The sequence below is a fragment of the Arachis stenosperma genome, chromosome 3 (genome assembly GCF_014773155.1).
Source record: "Arachis stenosperma cultivar V10309 chromosome 3, arast.V10309.gnm1.PFL2, whole genome shotgun sequence".
Classification (NCBI taxonomy): Eukaryota; Viridiplantae; Streptophyta; class Magnoliopsida; order Fabales; family Fabaceae; genus Arachis; species Arachis stenosperma.
In genome coordinates, this window is record NC_080379.1 from 134,594,029 (window position 1) to 134,608,287 (window position 14,259).

The 14,259-nt window shown below is 43.0% G+C and overlaps 1 non-coding gene across 1 annotated transcript; it reads left to right on the forward strand.

The window, feature by feature from the left end:
• Positions 1 to 13,904: 13,904 nt before the first annotated feature.
• LOC130971002 (small nucleolar RNA R71) lies at positions 13,905 to 14,012 on the forward strand. The gene has a single exon (XR_009082242.1). It is a non-coding gene; the product is annotated as a small nucleolar RNA R71 (small nucleolar RNA).
• The last annotated feature ends 247 nt before the right edge of the window (positions 14,013 to 14,259 follow it).

A 14,259-nucleotide genomic window follows, 5' to 3' on the forward strand; every position in this document is an offset into this window, starting at 1 on the left:
ATAGAAGGAGGAAGCAAACACTGCCCTCCACAAGGGCACACTGCCCTCTAGGAGAGCAGCATAGTGAACCAAGCTTCCAAAGAAATTCTGCCCTGCCCTCTTCAAGAGCAATATCGGGCTCATCAAAGAAATAAATTCAAGGAAAAAGCTTACCAATGCTTGCCACAAGGTTCGAACTCATGAGCAAGGGGAAGTGGGGGAGCACTACTCACAAAGGAAAATAAGCCAAAAATCGGCCGAAATGCTCCCAGGAAGTCTCGAACACGGAGGCTTCACTAAGAAAGCAAGGAAGCTGCACCACTTGAGCGCTACCCTGATGATGTCCAAGACTTGGCACGCAAAATATTTCAAACGCACCATGACGCACACTTCCCTGCCCTCCACAAGGGCAGGGCAGCATTTCATGGTGCATGGTGCAGCATTTTGGCTCGGCCAGCAAGCACGCACGCACAGGCAGCTTGGCGCACCATGAAAACTCTGCCCTCAAGGGCAGGGCAGCATCCTGCAGCATCTTGAACGCACCAAGCACGCACGCAATGAGCCGCACACACCATTTCCTGCTCTGCCCTCCACAAGGGCAGGGCAGCCTCCTGGAAGCCACTTTCTCATGGGCTGAAAATTGGATTAAAAATCCAATTTAATTCATTTCTTCACCAAATCAAAAGCCCATCCAAATTCCAAAATCCAAGAATAGAAAGTGTATAAATAGGAGATAGTTTGATGTAATTAGGGACCTTTCTTTTCACTTTTGAATTGAGAGCTTCTTTTGATTTTGAAATTTTGAGACTTCATTGAGAGCTAGGAACTGAGATTTCAGAGAATTGGGGAGGAGAATTGATCTCTCTTCTTCCTCATTCTTGCTTGAGCATTTTTACTTTTCTTGTTTGAGTCTTGGGTGTGAAGAATTGAGGAATTTCTGTCTCAATCTCCATTCAAGATCTCTTTAATTAATCTTCTGCATAATTGAGTTCAATTACATTTCCTTTACTGCTTCCTCTTTAATTTCTTGTTAATTGCTTTGTGAATTTGGATCTGGGAAGGCAATTGAGATCTAGACTTTGCTATCTAGTCTCTGGAGTCCTGAGATTCCATTTTCCTTTTGGTTCTTCTGTGAACCCCTGCTGCAATTTAATTTCCTTTTCTGTTGAGATCTAACAGAATTCAAATCATCTTTTACTTTGATAATTGTTGCAATTTAATTTCCCTTGCTTGAATTCTGAAATCCCAGTCCTCAAATCCTTTTTCATTACTGCAATTTATATTTCTTGCACTTTAAGTTACTGCAATTTACATTTCTTGCACTTTAAGTTTCAGTCATTTAATTTCTTACTCTTTAAGATTCAGCTCTTTTACTTTCAGTTTTCTTTAATTTCTGCAATTCTTCCCTTCCTCTTTACATTTTCTGTCATTTACTTACTGTTGGATACAAAATCACTCAACCAATACTTGATTCGCTTGACTAAATCAACCACTGAACTAAAATTGCTCAATCCTTCAATCCCTGTGGGATCGACCTCACTCCCGTAAGTTTTATTACTTGATGCGACCCGGTACACTTGCCGGTGAGTTTTGTGTTGGAAATTCGTTTTTCCATAAAAACACCATCACTAGGAGATACCCCGGTTCAACCACTGGGATACATACACTACATACAACCTTCAGAAAAGGGAACCAATCCAGGACCCTCAAAATAGACTACATCGTGGTCGATGTAAGTTCAGCTTACAATGCTCTCATAGGTCGGACAACACTCAACCAACTTGGCGCAATAGTCTCGACCCCACATCTATGTATGAAATTCCCCACTACGAAAGGAACAACCACAATAAAAGCAGATCAAAAGATGGCACATCGCTGTTATAACGAAAGTCTAAACCTCAGAAGCGGAGGAGAAGAGTTCCACACAATCGAGCTGGGCAGAGTCCAATGACGAGAAGAGCTTCGTCCATAGCCAGAAGGTGAGATAGAAAAGATTCAGATCGGGGATACTTCGGAAAAAATAACTAATATTGGCACAATCCTAAGAGAAGATTCAAAAGAATTACTAATACAATTCTTACAAGATAATGTTGATCTCTTCACGTGGAAAGCCGCAGACATGCCAGGAAGAGACCCTAAGCTAATGAGTCATAAGTTGGCGGTCTACCCAGGATCTCGGCTGGTACAACAGAGACGAAAAAAACTTGGGCCAGAGCGATCCCAGGCTGTGGAAGAACAAGTACAAACACTACTGGAAGCAGGACTCATAAGAGAAGTCAAATACCCACTATGGCTAGCCAACGTCGTCTTGGTGAAAAAATCAAATGGGAAGTGGCGAATGTGCACCGATTACACCGATCTCAACAAAGCTTGTCCAAAAGATCCATACCCACTCCCAAGTATTGACGCTCTGGTAGATGCTTCCTCCGGATATAGATATCTCTCATTTATGGACGCATACTCAGGGTACAAACAAATCCCCATGTATCCACCAGATCAAGAAAAGACCTCGTTATTAACACCGAAAGCAAACTACTGCTACATTGTGATGCCTTTCGGTCTCAAGAACGCAGGAGCTACTTATCAAAGGCTAATGAATAAAGTCTTCTCGGATCACATCGGAAAGGTCATGGAAGTCTACGTGGACGACATGCTAATAAAAACACAAAGCGAAGAGACATTATTGTTCGACCTGGCCCAAATGTTCGACACCATAAGAAAGCATGACATGCGACTCAATCCCGCAAAATGCACCGTTGCAGTAGAAGCGGGTAAATTCTTAGGTTTCATGCTCACACAAAGAGGAATTGAAGCAAATCCAGACAAATGTCAGGCCATACTCAACATGAAGAGCCCAACCTGTGTCAAAGAAGTACAACAACTCAATGGGAGATTGGCCGCTCTATCCCGATTCTTAGTAGGAGCTGCGATAAGATCTCTCCCCTTCTATGCTACTTTAAGAAAGGGAAAACAGTTCGAATGGAAAACAGAATGTGAGCAAGCCTTCCAAGACTTTAAGAAGTTCTTAGGACGGCCACCTATCCTATCTCGACCACGAGAAGGAGAACCACTCATATTATATCTCGTAGTAGGAAGCCGGGCAATAGCCTCAGCACTAGTCAGAGAAGACGAGAATGGACAACAACCCGTCTACTTCATTAGCAAAGCACTATAGGGATCCGAGCTGAACTACCAAAAAATAGAAAAATTTGCCTATACTCTCACTTTAACATCCCGACGACTCCCCCTTTACTTCCAGGCTCACACCATTAAGGTTCGAACTAACAAGCCCTTAAAAGGAATATTGCAGAAAACATATTTAGCAGGCAGAATTCTACAATGGGCAATCAAGCTGTCAGTGTTTGACCTCCAATATGAAGCTCGGACGGCCATCAAAACACAGTATCTGGTCGACTTTATCGCAGAATTCACAGATGCCCTGGAAACCCTCACAGAATGGAATCTCTATGTGGACGGTTCTTCAAATAAAACTGGAAGCGGCGCAGGCATAATAATAGAAAGCAACCAAGGAACCCAAGTTGAGCTCTCCCTCAAGTTCGGGTTCCCGGCCTCAAATAACCAGGCAGAATATGAAGCATTGTTAGCTGGTTTGAAGCTGACTGAAGAGGTGGGAGCTCAAAAACTCAACATTTACAGCGATTCACAAGTGGTCACATCATAAATAATAGGGAGCTACCAAGCCAAAGATCCCACCATGAAAAAGTATTTGGATAAGACCAAGGAACAGCTCGGACAAATTGGGAAATATAAGATCCGCCACATACCCCGCGAACAAAATGCCCGAGCTGACGCACTCTCGAAACTAGCCAGCACCAAACCAGGGGGCAACAATAGAAGCCTCATCCAGGAAATGTTACAGAACCTGTCAATCTTGGAAGAGGAAAAAGTCCTAGCCATAGTAAACCAGGACCAAGGATGGATGACCCCCATAATCAACTACCTCAAAACAGGAACACTCTCCACAGAAGAAAAGGAGGCAAAGAGACTAAAAAGGGAGGCACAGTACTACACCATCATAAATAACATCCTGTACAAAAGAGGGATCTCAGTACCATTATTAAAATACGTGCCGACCTCCCACACAAAGGAAGTGTTAGAAGAAGTACACAGCGGCATTTGTGGCAATCATCTCGGAGCACAGGCCCTCGCCAAAAAAGTACTCCGGGCAGGGTTCTATTGGCCAACATTACAGAAAGAAGCCACAGAATTTGTAAAGACATGTCCCCCATGTCAGAAACATGCCAACTTTCACATTGCCCCGCCAGAAGAGCTCATCAGCGTGACTTCACCTTGGCCGTTTGCAAAATGGGGACTCGATCTTCTCGGCCCCTTTCCCCAGTGATCAGGACAAGTTAAATTTCTCATAGTAGGGGTAGATTACTTTATAAAGTGGATCGAGGCAGAACCCCTAACCAACGCCACCGCCCAAAGAAGCCGGAAACTCCTATATAGAAACATTGTCACAAGGTTCGGAGTTCCATATTCAATAACCACAGACAATGGCACTCAATTCACAGATGCAGGCTTCAGAAAAATAGTAGCCGACTTGAATATAAAGCACCAGTACACCTCCGTCGAACATCCACAGGCCAATGGACAGGCCGAAGCCGCCAACAAAGTCATATTGGCTGGGTTAAAATGGAGATTACAAGATGCAAAGGAAGCCTGGGCAGAAGAGCTTCCACAGGTCCTATGGGCATATCGAACGACGCCACATTCCACCAGAAATGAATCCCCCTTCCGGTTAGCATACGGAATAAAGGCAATGATTCCAGTTGAGATTGAGGAAAGATCGCCTAGAGTAGTTCATTACAATGAGGGAGCAAACTCCCAACTTCAGAGGGAAGAGCTCGACCTACTACCTGAAATCCAAGAAAGAGCTCGGATCAGGGAGGAAGCTCTAAAGCGCCGAATGGCTTCCAGATATAATCAAAGGGTAGTACCGAGAAGTTTTGCAGAGAATGATCTTATCCTAATCCGAAATGATATTGGAACAACTCGACCAGGAGAAGGAAAGCTGGCAACAAATTGGAAAGGACCCTACCGAGTTATAGAAGTACTTGGGAAGGGCTACTACAGACTGTCCGAACTCGATGGACGAGAGCTTCCCAGATCATGGCACGCCTGCAACCTAAGAAGGTACTATAGTTAGAAAAGGTAAAGGATCTCATTATTGGATGCACTCTTTTTCCTGAAAAGGTTTTTTAATGAGGCACCAGGTTGAGACCTAGACACTATCCGACTTAAAAGGATGAAAAAATTCCCACATGTATATATTAGCACTTTTCTTTGAATAAAATTTATTTAGATATTCTACAAGATTTTAAGACGCATTAATCTGAAGTATTCATCGTCTGATTATAAAGCAACAGATCGGCAGAAAGTGATAAACAATTTCACTGCACGATCACGATAAAGATAACCGTCCGATAAAGGTGAAAATGCGATTCACCCAAAAGACGATCTAAAGATGCGAACCACTTTCTATAAATCAGCAAAGATGAACACAGAATAATGTAAGAAGTTATCAAAAGCAATCCAAAAAAGAACCTGACGAGGTCTTACGGATAGCTAAAATAATAACTTAAAGACTGGCCGACGTTCAGAAGTCGGACCAAGTCAACCCAAGTTATAAGTAAACCCTGGAAAGAGGTCTGGCCAACCCTATTAAGGAGGATTACTTTAACTTAGAAAGAGATCGACCTAACGAAGTCGGTTTCCTACAAAATAAAGTTATAAAATTAATCCCTGAAAGAGACCTGACAAAGGTCCAAGAAAGAGGATTACAAAAATAACTTAGAAAGAGATCGACCTAACGAAGTCGGTTTCCTACAAAACAAAGTTATAAAAGTAATCCCTGAAAGAGACCTGACAAAGGTCCAAGAAAGAGGATTACAAAAATAACTTAGAAAGAGATCGACCTAACGAAGTCGATCTCCTACAAAATAAGTTATAAAAGTAATCCCCGAAAGAAACCTGATAAAGGTCCAAGAAAAGGGATTACAGAAATAACTTAGAAGGGGACCAACGCAAAGGAATCGGTTACGGAGCGCCAAAAACACGTACAAAAGCGAGAAAATCGAGAAACAAGTCGGACCCACACAAACACAACCTCAAAGGATCCAAGCTATAAACAATACGTACAAAGCAATCCAAAGAGGTCGAGCTGCAAGGTTCCAACATTCTCAGAAAACAGAAGAGATAACAAGTCAAAAACCTTGATATAATCTACAAATTTATAAAGCCTCGGAGGCCATCAAAACCTACCTTAAAAGGATAGCGAGCTACTCTTTGTTTTTCAAAATAAAAGTTGCTAAAACAAGCAACTAGAAAACGTCAGCAAATAAACAAAAAGTTTTAAGAGCCCACAAGCCGGGCCAACTACATAAATATCCAGAAAGAGATCAGCAAGCATCAGGAGACTTCTTGGCAGCATCAGGACAAGGAGAAGGAGGACGAGTCTGAATAGGCACAACGTCTATAGTTCCATCCTCCCGGTTCAGAACCTGGCAATTCGAATCAGGTGCAACCGGATGAGCAGAAGAGGTCGACACTTTGGCAGAGGACACAGGGGGAGGATCAGCATCATCATCACCCTCGTCATTAGGGACAATTTTGCCATCCCTGACAACGTTGTCCAGGCTGAAAGGGGTGAGATTGGCCTCGGGAGCAATGACCCGAACTTGCTCCTTCATGTTCTCGTAAGCAGCAGTCACGCTGCCAACGAGATGACCTTAGAGCTCAGAATAATCTTCCCAGGCATTGTCCAACTCCCCCCTCAGGCGCATCACCTCCCGATAAGACGTAACGTAACTCTCCTTATGCATCATGGCTGTGTCCTCAGCCAACCTCAAAGAAGCTGCCAGTGAAAGGGAACTCACCTTCTCGTTCTCTAGATCCTTCTCCAACTTGGTCACCTTTACTTCAAGTTCCTCCTTCAGCTCCCTCGTCCGGTCAAACTCATGCTTTGCCTCCTCCATAAATGCTTTGGTGGCATGGAGAGGAAGATTCTGAGCAGTCCGGTATATGGCAGCCGCCATATACGCCATCTTTACATTATTTCAAGCCATAAATTCCAAATGATGGAGGATGGACACATCGTCCATGGAGAGGGTACCATAGGGACCGATTTGCTGATCCACAAATTCAATGGCATTAAAATCAGGAGCATTGAGGTCGAAAGGCTCAGCTGTTTTTGTTTTTTATTGGGAGGAGCAACAGAAGGAGCAGCAGAAGTAGGATGAGGATCCACCAGACGAACTCGGGGAGTAGGGATCACCTTTTTCACCCCAGGGGAACTCGGCACAGACGGCTTCACGCGCACTTGGGAGGATCCTTCCCCAGCCGCCTTGGCCGAGATGTTTCAAGCAGCATTCGCCCTCTACGCTCTTTTAAAAGCTTTCATAGATTCATTATTCTTCATTGCCTCTGCAAATAAAACAAAAATTAAGCTACAAGTCGGAAAAGAAAGTCACAAGCAATATAAACAGATAAAAAAGGAAACACAAAATACCCAACTCAGTTTGAAGAAGAGAGGGATTGGTTAGAAATTTCTTTGTGTCGAGATGAGGAGGTTGACCCCAGTGTTCTTCCAAGACAGTCACAAAGGCTCGCTCAGCCTCATCCAACATTTCTGGTGCACGAAATTGTGATCACTACAACTCAAATAATCCCTAGTAATGGCTCCAAAGACTTGGTGCTCAATACCATGGCATAAACACAACTTCGCACAACTAACCAGCAAGTGCACTGGGTCGTCCAAGTAATAAACCTTACGCGAGTAAGGGTCGATCCCACGGATATTGTTGGTATGGAGCAAGCTATGGTCACCTTGTAAATCTTAGTCAGGCAGACTCAAATGGGTATAGATGATGAATAAAACATAAAGATAGAGATAGAGATACTTATGTATATCATTGGTGAGAGCTTCAGATAAGCGTATGAAGATGCTTGGTCCCTTTCGTCTCTCTGCTTTCCTACTGTCTTCATCCAATCCTTCTTACTCCTTTCCATGGCAAGGTTATGCAAGGGTTTCACCGTTGTCAGTGGCTACCTCCCATCCTCTCAGTGGAAATGTTCAACGCACCCTGTCACGGCACGGCTATCCATCTGTCGGTTCTCAATCAGGCCAAAATAGAATCCAGTGATTCTTTTGCGTCTGTCACTAACGCCCCGCCCTCAGGAGTTTGAAGCACATCACAGTAATTCAATCATTGAATCCTACTAAGAATACCACAGACAAGGTTAGACCTTCCGGATTCTCTTAAATGCCGCCATCAGTTCTTGCCTATACTACGAAGACTCTGATCTCACGGAATGGCTGGCTCGTTTGTCAGGCAAGCACTCGGTTGTCAGGCGATCAACCATGCGTCGTGTATCAGGAATTCAAGAGATATTCACCCAATCTAAGGTAGAACGGAGGTGGTTGTCAGTCACACGTTCATAGGTGAGAATGATGATGAGTGTCACGGATCATCACATTCATCAAGTTGAAGAACAAGTGATATCTTGGAACAAGAACAAGCGGAATTGAATAGAAGAACAATAGTAATTGCATTAATACTCGAGGTACAGCAGAGCTCCACACCTTAATCTATGGTGTGTAGAAACTCCACCGTTGAAAATACATAAGAACAAGAGTGATCATTGGCTTTGGTCCCAAAGAGGGAACCAGAAGAACCAAGATGAAAATACAATAGTAAAAGGTCCTATTTATAGGGAACTAGTAGCTTAAGAATTACAAAGATGAGTAAATGACATAAAAATCCACTTCCGGGCCCACTTGGTGTGTGCTTGGGCTGAGTAATGAAGAATTTTCGTGTAGAGACTCTTCTTGGAGTTAAACGCCAGCTTTTGTGCCAGTTTGGGCGTTTAACTCCTACTTTGGTGCCAGTTCCGGCGTTTAACGCTGGGAATTCTGAAGGTGACTTTGAACGCCGGTTTGGGCCATCAAATCTTGGGCAAAGTATGGACTATCATATATTGGTGGAAAGCCCAGGATGTCTACTTTCCAACGCCGTTGAAAGCGCGCCAATTGGGTTTCTGTAGCTCCAGAAAATCCACTTCGAGTGCAGGGAGGTCAGAATCCAACAGCATCTGCAGTCCTTTTCAGTCTCTGAATCAGATTTTTTGCTCAGGTCCCTCAATTTCAGCCAGAAAATACCTGAAATCACAGAAAAACACACAAACTCATAGTAAAGTCCAAAAAAGTGAATTTTAACTAAAAACTAATAAAAATATACTAAAAACTAACTAGATCATACTAAAAACATACTAAAAACAATGCCAAAAAGCGTACAAATTATCCGCTCATCACAACACCATACTTAAATTGTTGCTTGTCTTCAAGCAACTGAAAATCAAATAAGATAAAAGAAGAGAATATGCAATGAATTCCAAAAACATCTATGAAGATCAGTATTAATTAGATGAGCAGGGCTTTTAGCTTTTTGCCTCTGAATAGTTTTGTCATCTCACTCTATCCTTTGAAATTCAGAATGATTGGCTTCTTTAGGAACTCAGAATCCAGATAGTGTTATTGATTCTCCTAGCTAAGTATGATGATTCTTGAACACAGCTACTTATTGAGTCTTGGCTGTGGCCCAAAGCACTCTGTCTTCCAGTATTACCACCGGATACATACATGCCACAGACACATAATTGGGTGAAACTTTTCAGATTGTGACTCAGCTTTGCTAGAGTCCCCAACTAGAGGTGTCCAGGGTTCTTAAGCACACTCTTATTGTCTTGGATCACAACTTTATTTTTTCTTTTCTCATTTTTTTTTGTTTTTCTCCTTCTCTTTTTTTTTTGTATTCACTGCTTTTTCTTGCTTCAAGAATCATTTTTATGATTTTTTAGATCCTCAGTAACATGTCTCCTTTTTCATCATTCTTTCAAGAGCCAACATTCATGAACCACAAATTCAAAAGACATATGCACTGTTTAAGCATACATTCAGAAAACAAAAGTGTTGCCACCACATCAAAATAATTAAACTGTTATAAAATTCAAAATTCATGCAATTCTTATCTTTTTCAATTAAGAACATTTTTCATTTAAGAGAGGTGATGGATTCATAGGATATTCATAACTTTAAGGCATAGACACTAAGACACTAATGATCATAAGACACAAACATAGACAAACATAAGCATGAAAATTTCAAAAAACAGGAAAATAAAGAACAAGGAGATTAAAGAACGGGTCCACCTCAGTGATGGCGGCTTGTTCTTCCTCTTGAAGGTCTTATGGAGTGCTTGAGCTCCTCAATGTCTCTTCCTTGTCTTTGTTGCTCCTCTCTCATGATTCTTTGATCTTCTCTAATTTCATGGAGGAGGATGGAATGTTCTTGGTGCTCCACCCTTAGTTGTCCCATGTTGGAACTCAATTCTCCTAGGGAGGTGTTCAGTTGCTCCCAATAGTCTTGTGGAGGAAAGTGCATCCCTTGAGGCATCTCAGGGATCTCATGATGAGAGGGGTCTCTTGTTTGCTCCATCCTCTTCTTAGTAATGGGCTTGTCCTCATCAATGGGGATGTCTCCCTCTATGTCAACTCCAACTGAATAACAGAGGTGACAAATGAGGTGAGGAAAGGCTAACCTTGCCAAGGTAGAGGACTTGTCCGCCACCTTATAAAGTTCTTGGGCTATAACCTCATGAACTTCCACTTCTTCTCCAATCATGATGCTATGGATCATGATGGCTCGGTCTAGAGTAACTTCGGACCGGTTGCTAGTGGGAATGATTGAGCGTTGGATAAACTCCAACCATCCTCTAGCCACGGGCTTGAGGTCATGCCTTCTCAATTGAACCGGCTTCCCTCTTGAATCTCTCTTCCATTGGGCGCCCTCTTCACAAATGTCAGTGAGGACTTGGTCCAACCTTTGATCAAAGTTTACCCTTCTTGTGTAAGGATGTTCATCTCCTTACATCATAGGCAAGTTGAATGCCAACCTTACATTTTCCGGACTAAAATCCAAGTATTTCCCCCGAACCATAGTAAGCCAATTCTTTGGATCCGGGTTCACAGTTTGATCATGGTTCTTGGTGATCCATGCATTGGCATAGAACTCTTGAACCATTGAGATTCCGACTTGTTGAATGGGGTTGGTAAGAACTTCCCAACCTCTTCTTCGGATCTCATGTCGGATCTCCGGATATTCACTCTTTTTGAGTGAAAAAGGGACCTCGGGGATCACCTTCTTCAAGGCCACAACTTCATAGAAGTGGTCTTGATGCACCCTTCAGATGAATCTCTCCATCTTCCATGACTCGGAGGTGGAAGCTTTTGCCTTCCCTTTCCTCTTTCTAGAGGTTTCTCCGGCCTTGGATGCCATAAATGGTTATGGAAAAACAAAAAGCAATGCTTTTACCACACCAAACTTAAAAGGTTTGCTCGTCCTCGAGCAAAAGAAGAAAGAAGAGAGTAGAAGAAGAAGAAATGAGGAAGAAGGGAATGGCTTTGTGTTTGGCCAAAGAGGGAGAGAAGTGGTGTTTAGGTTGTGTGAAAATGAAGGGGTGAAGAAGGGTTTATATAGGAGAGGGAGGCTCATGGTTCGGTCATGTATGGGTGGGTTTGGGAGGGAAAGTGGTTTGAATTTGAAGGGTGAGGTAGGTGGGGTTTTATGAAGGATGGATGTGAGTGGTGAAGAGAAAGATGGGATTTGATAGGTGAAGGGTTTTTGGGGAAGAGGTGTTGAGGTGATTGGTGAATGGGTGAAGAAGAGAGAGAGTGGTGGGGTTGGTGGGGATCCTGTGGGGTCCACAGATCCTGAGGTGTCAAGGAAAAGTCATCCCTGCACCAAATGGCATGCAAAAACGCGTTTTGAGCCAATTCTGGCGTTAAATGCCGGGCTGGTGCCCATTTCTGGCGTTTAACGCCAGGTTCTTGCCCTTTCCTGGCGTTTAACGCCAGTCTGGTGCCCCCTTTCTGGCGTTAAACGCCCAGAATGGTGCCAGACTGGGCGTTAAACGCCCATCTGCTAGCCTTACTGGCGTTTAAACGCCAGTAGGTTCTTCCTCCAGGGTGTGCTGTTTTTCTTCCTGTTTTTCATTCTGTTTTTGCTTTTTCAATTGATTTTGTGACTTCTCATGATCATCAACCTACAGAAAACATAAAATAACAAAGGAAAATAGATAAAATATGACATTGGGTTGCCTCCCAACAAGCGCTTCTTTAATGTCAGTAGCTTGACAGAGGGCTCTCATGGAGCCTCACAAATGCTCAGAGCAATGTTGGAACCTCCCAACACCAAACTTAGAGTTTGAATGTGGGGGTTCAACACCAAACTTAGAGTTTGGTTGTGGCCTCCCAACACCAAACTTAGAGTTTGACTGTGGGGGCTCTGTTTGGCTCTGATTTGAGAGAAGCTCTTCATGCTTCCTCTCCATGGTGACAGAGGGATATCCTTGAGCCTTAAACACAAAGGATTCTTCATTCACTTGAATAATCAGTTCACCTCCATCAACATCAATCACAGCCTTTGCTGTGGCTAGGAAGGGTCTGCCAAGGATGATAGATTCATCCATGCACTTCCCAGTCTCTAGGACTATGAAATCAGCAGGGATGTAATGGTCTTCAATCTTTACCAAAACATCTTCTACAAGTCCATGGGCTTGTTTTCTTGAGTTGTCTGCCATCTCTAGTGAGATTCTTGCAGCTTGCACCTCAAAGATCCCTAGCTTATCCATTACAGAGAGAGGCATGATATTTACACTTGACCCTAAGTCACACAGAGCCTTCTTGAAGGTCATGGTGCCTATGGTACAAGGTATTGAAAACTTCCCAGGATCTTGTCTCTTTTGAGGTAATTTCTGCCTAGACAAGTCATCCAATTCTTTGGTGAGCAAAGGAGGTTCATTCTCCCAAGTCTCATTACCAAATAACTTGTCACTTAGCTTCATGATTGCTCCAAGGTATTTAGCAACCTACTCTTCAGTGACATACTCATCCTCTTCAGAGGAAGAATACTCATCAGAGCTCATGAAAGGCAGAAGTAAGTCTAATGGAATCTCTATGGTCTCATTTTGAGCCTCAGACTCCCATGGTTCCTCATTAGGGAACTCATTGGAGGTCAGTGCACGCCCATTGAGGTCTTCCTCAGTGGCGTTCACTGCCTCTTCCTCCTCTCCAAATTCGGCCATGTTGATGGCCTTGCACTCTCCTTTTGGATTTTCTTCTGTATTGCTTGGAAGAGTACTAAGAGGGAGTTCAATAATTTTCTTGCTCAGCTGTCCCACTTGTGCCTCCAAATTCCTAATGGAGGACCTTGTTTCAGTCATAAAACTTTGAGTGGTTTTGATTAGATCAGAGACCATGGTTGCTAAGTCAGAGGGGTTCTGCTTAGAATTCTCTGTCTGTTGCTGAGAAGATGATGGAAAAGGCTTGCCATTGCTAAACCTGTTTCTTCCACCATTATTGTTGTTGAAACCTTATTGAGGTCTCTGTTGATCCTTCCATGAGAAATTTGGATGATTTCTCTATGAAGAATTATAGGTGTTTCCATAGGGTTCTCCTAGGTAATTCACCTCTTCCTTTGAAGGGTTCTCAGGATCATAGGCTTCTTCTTCAGATGAAGCATCCTTAGTACTGCTTGGTGCATTTTGCATTCCAGACAGACTTTGAGAAATCAAATTGACTTGTTGAGTCAATATTTTATTCTGAGCCAATATGGCATTCAGAGTATCAATCTCAAGAACTCCTTTCTTCTGATTAGTCCCATTGTTCACAGGATTCCTTTCAGAAGTGTACATGAATTGGTTATTTGCAACCATTTCAATTAGCTCTTGAGCTTCTGTAGGCGTCTTCTTCAGATGAAGAGATCCTCCAGCAGAGCTATCCAAAGACATCTTATATAGTTCAGAGAGACCATCATAGAAAATACCTATGATGCTCCATTCAGAAAGCATGTCAGAAGGACATTTTCTGATCAATTGTTTGTATCTTTCCCAAGCTTCATAGAGGGATTCTCCATTCTTCTGTCTGAAGGTTTGGACTTCCACTCTAAGCTTACTCAATTTTTGAGGTGGAAAGAACTTTGCCAAGAAGGCATTGACTAGCTTTTCCCATGAGTCCAGGCTTTCTTTAGGTTGTGAGTCCAACCATGTCCTAGCTCTGTCTCTTACAGCAAAAGGGAATAGCATAAGTCTGTAGACCTCAGGGTCAACCCCATTAGTCTTGACAGTGTCACAGATTTGCAAGAACTCAGCTAAGAACTGATGAGGATCTTCCAATGGAAGTCCATGGAACTTGCAATTC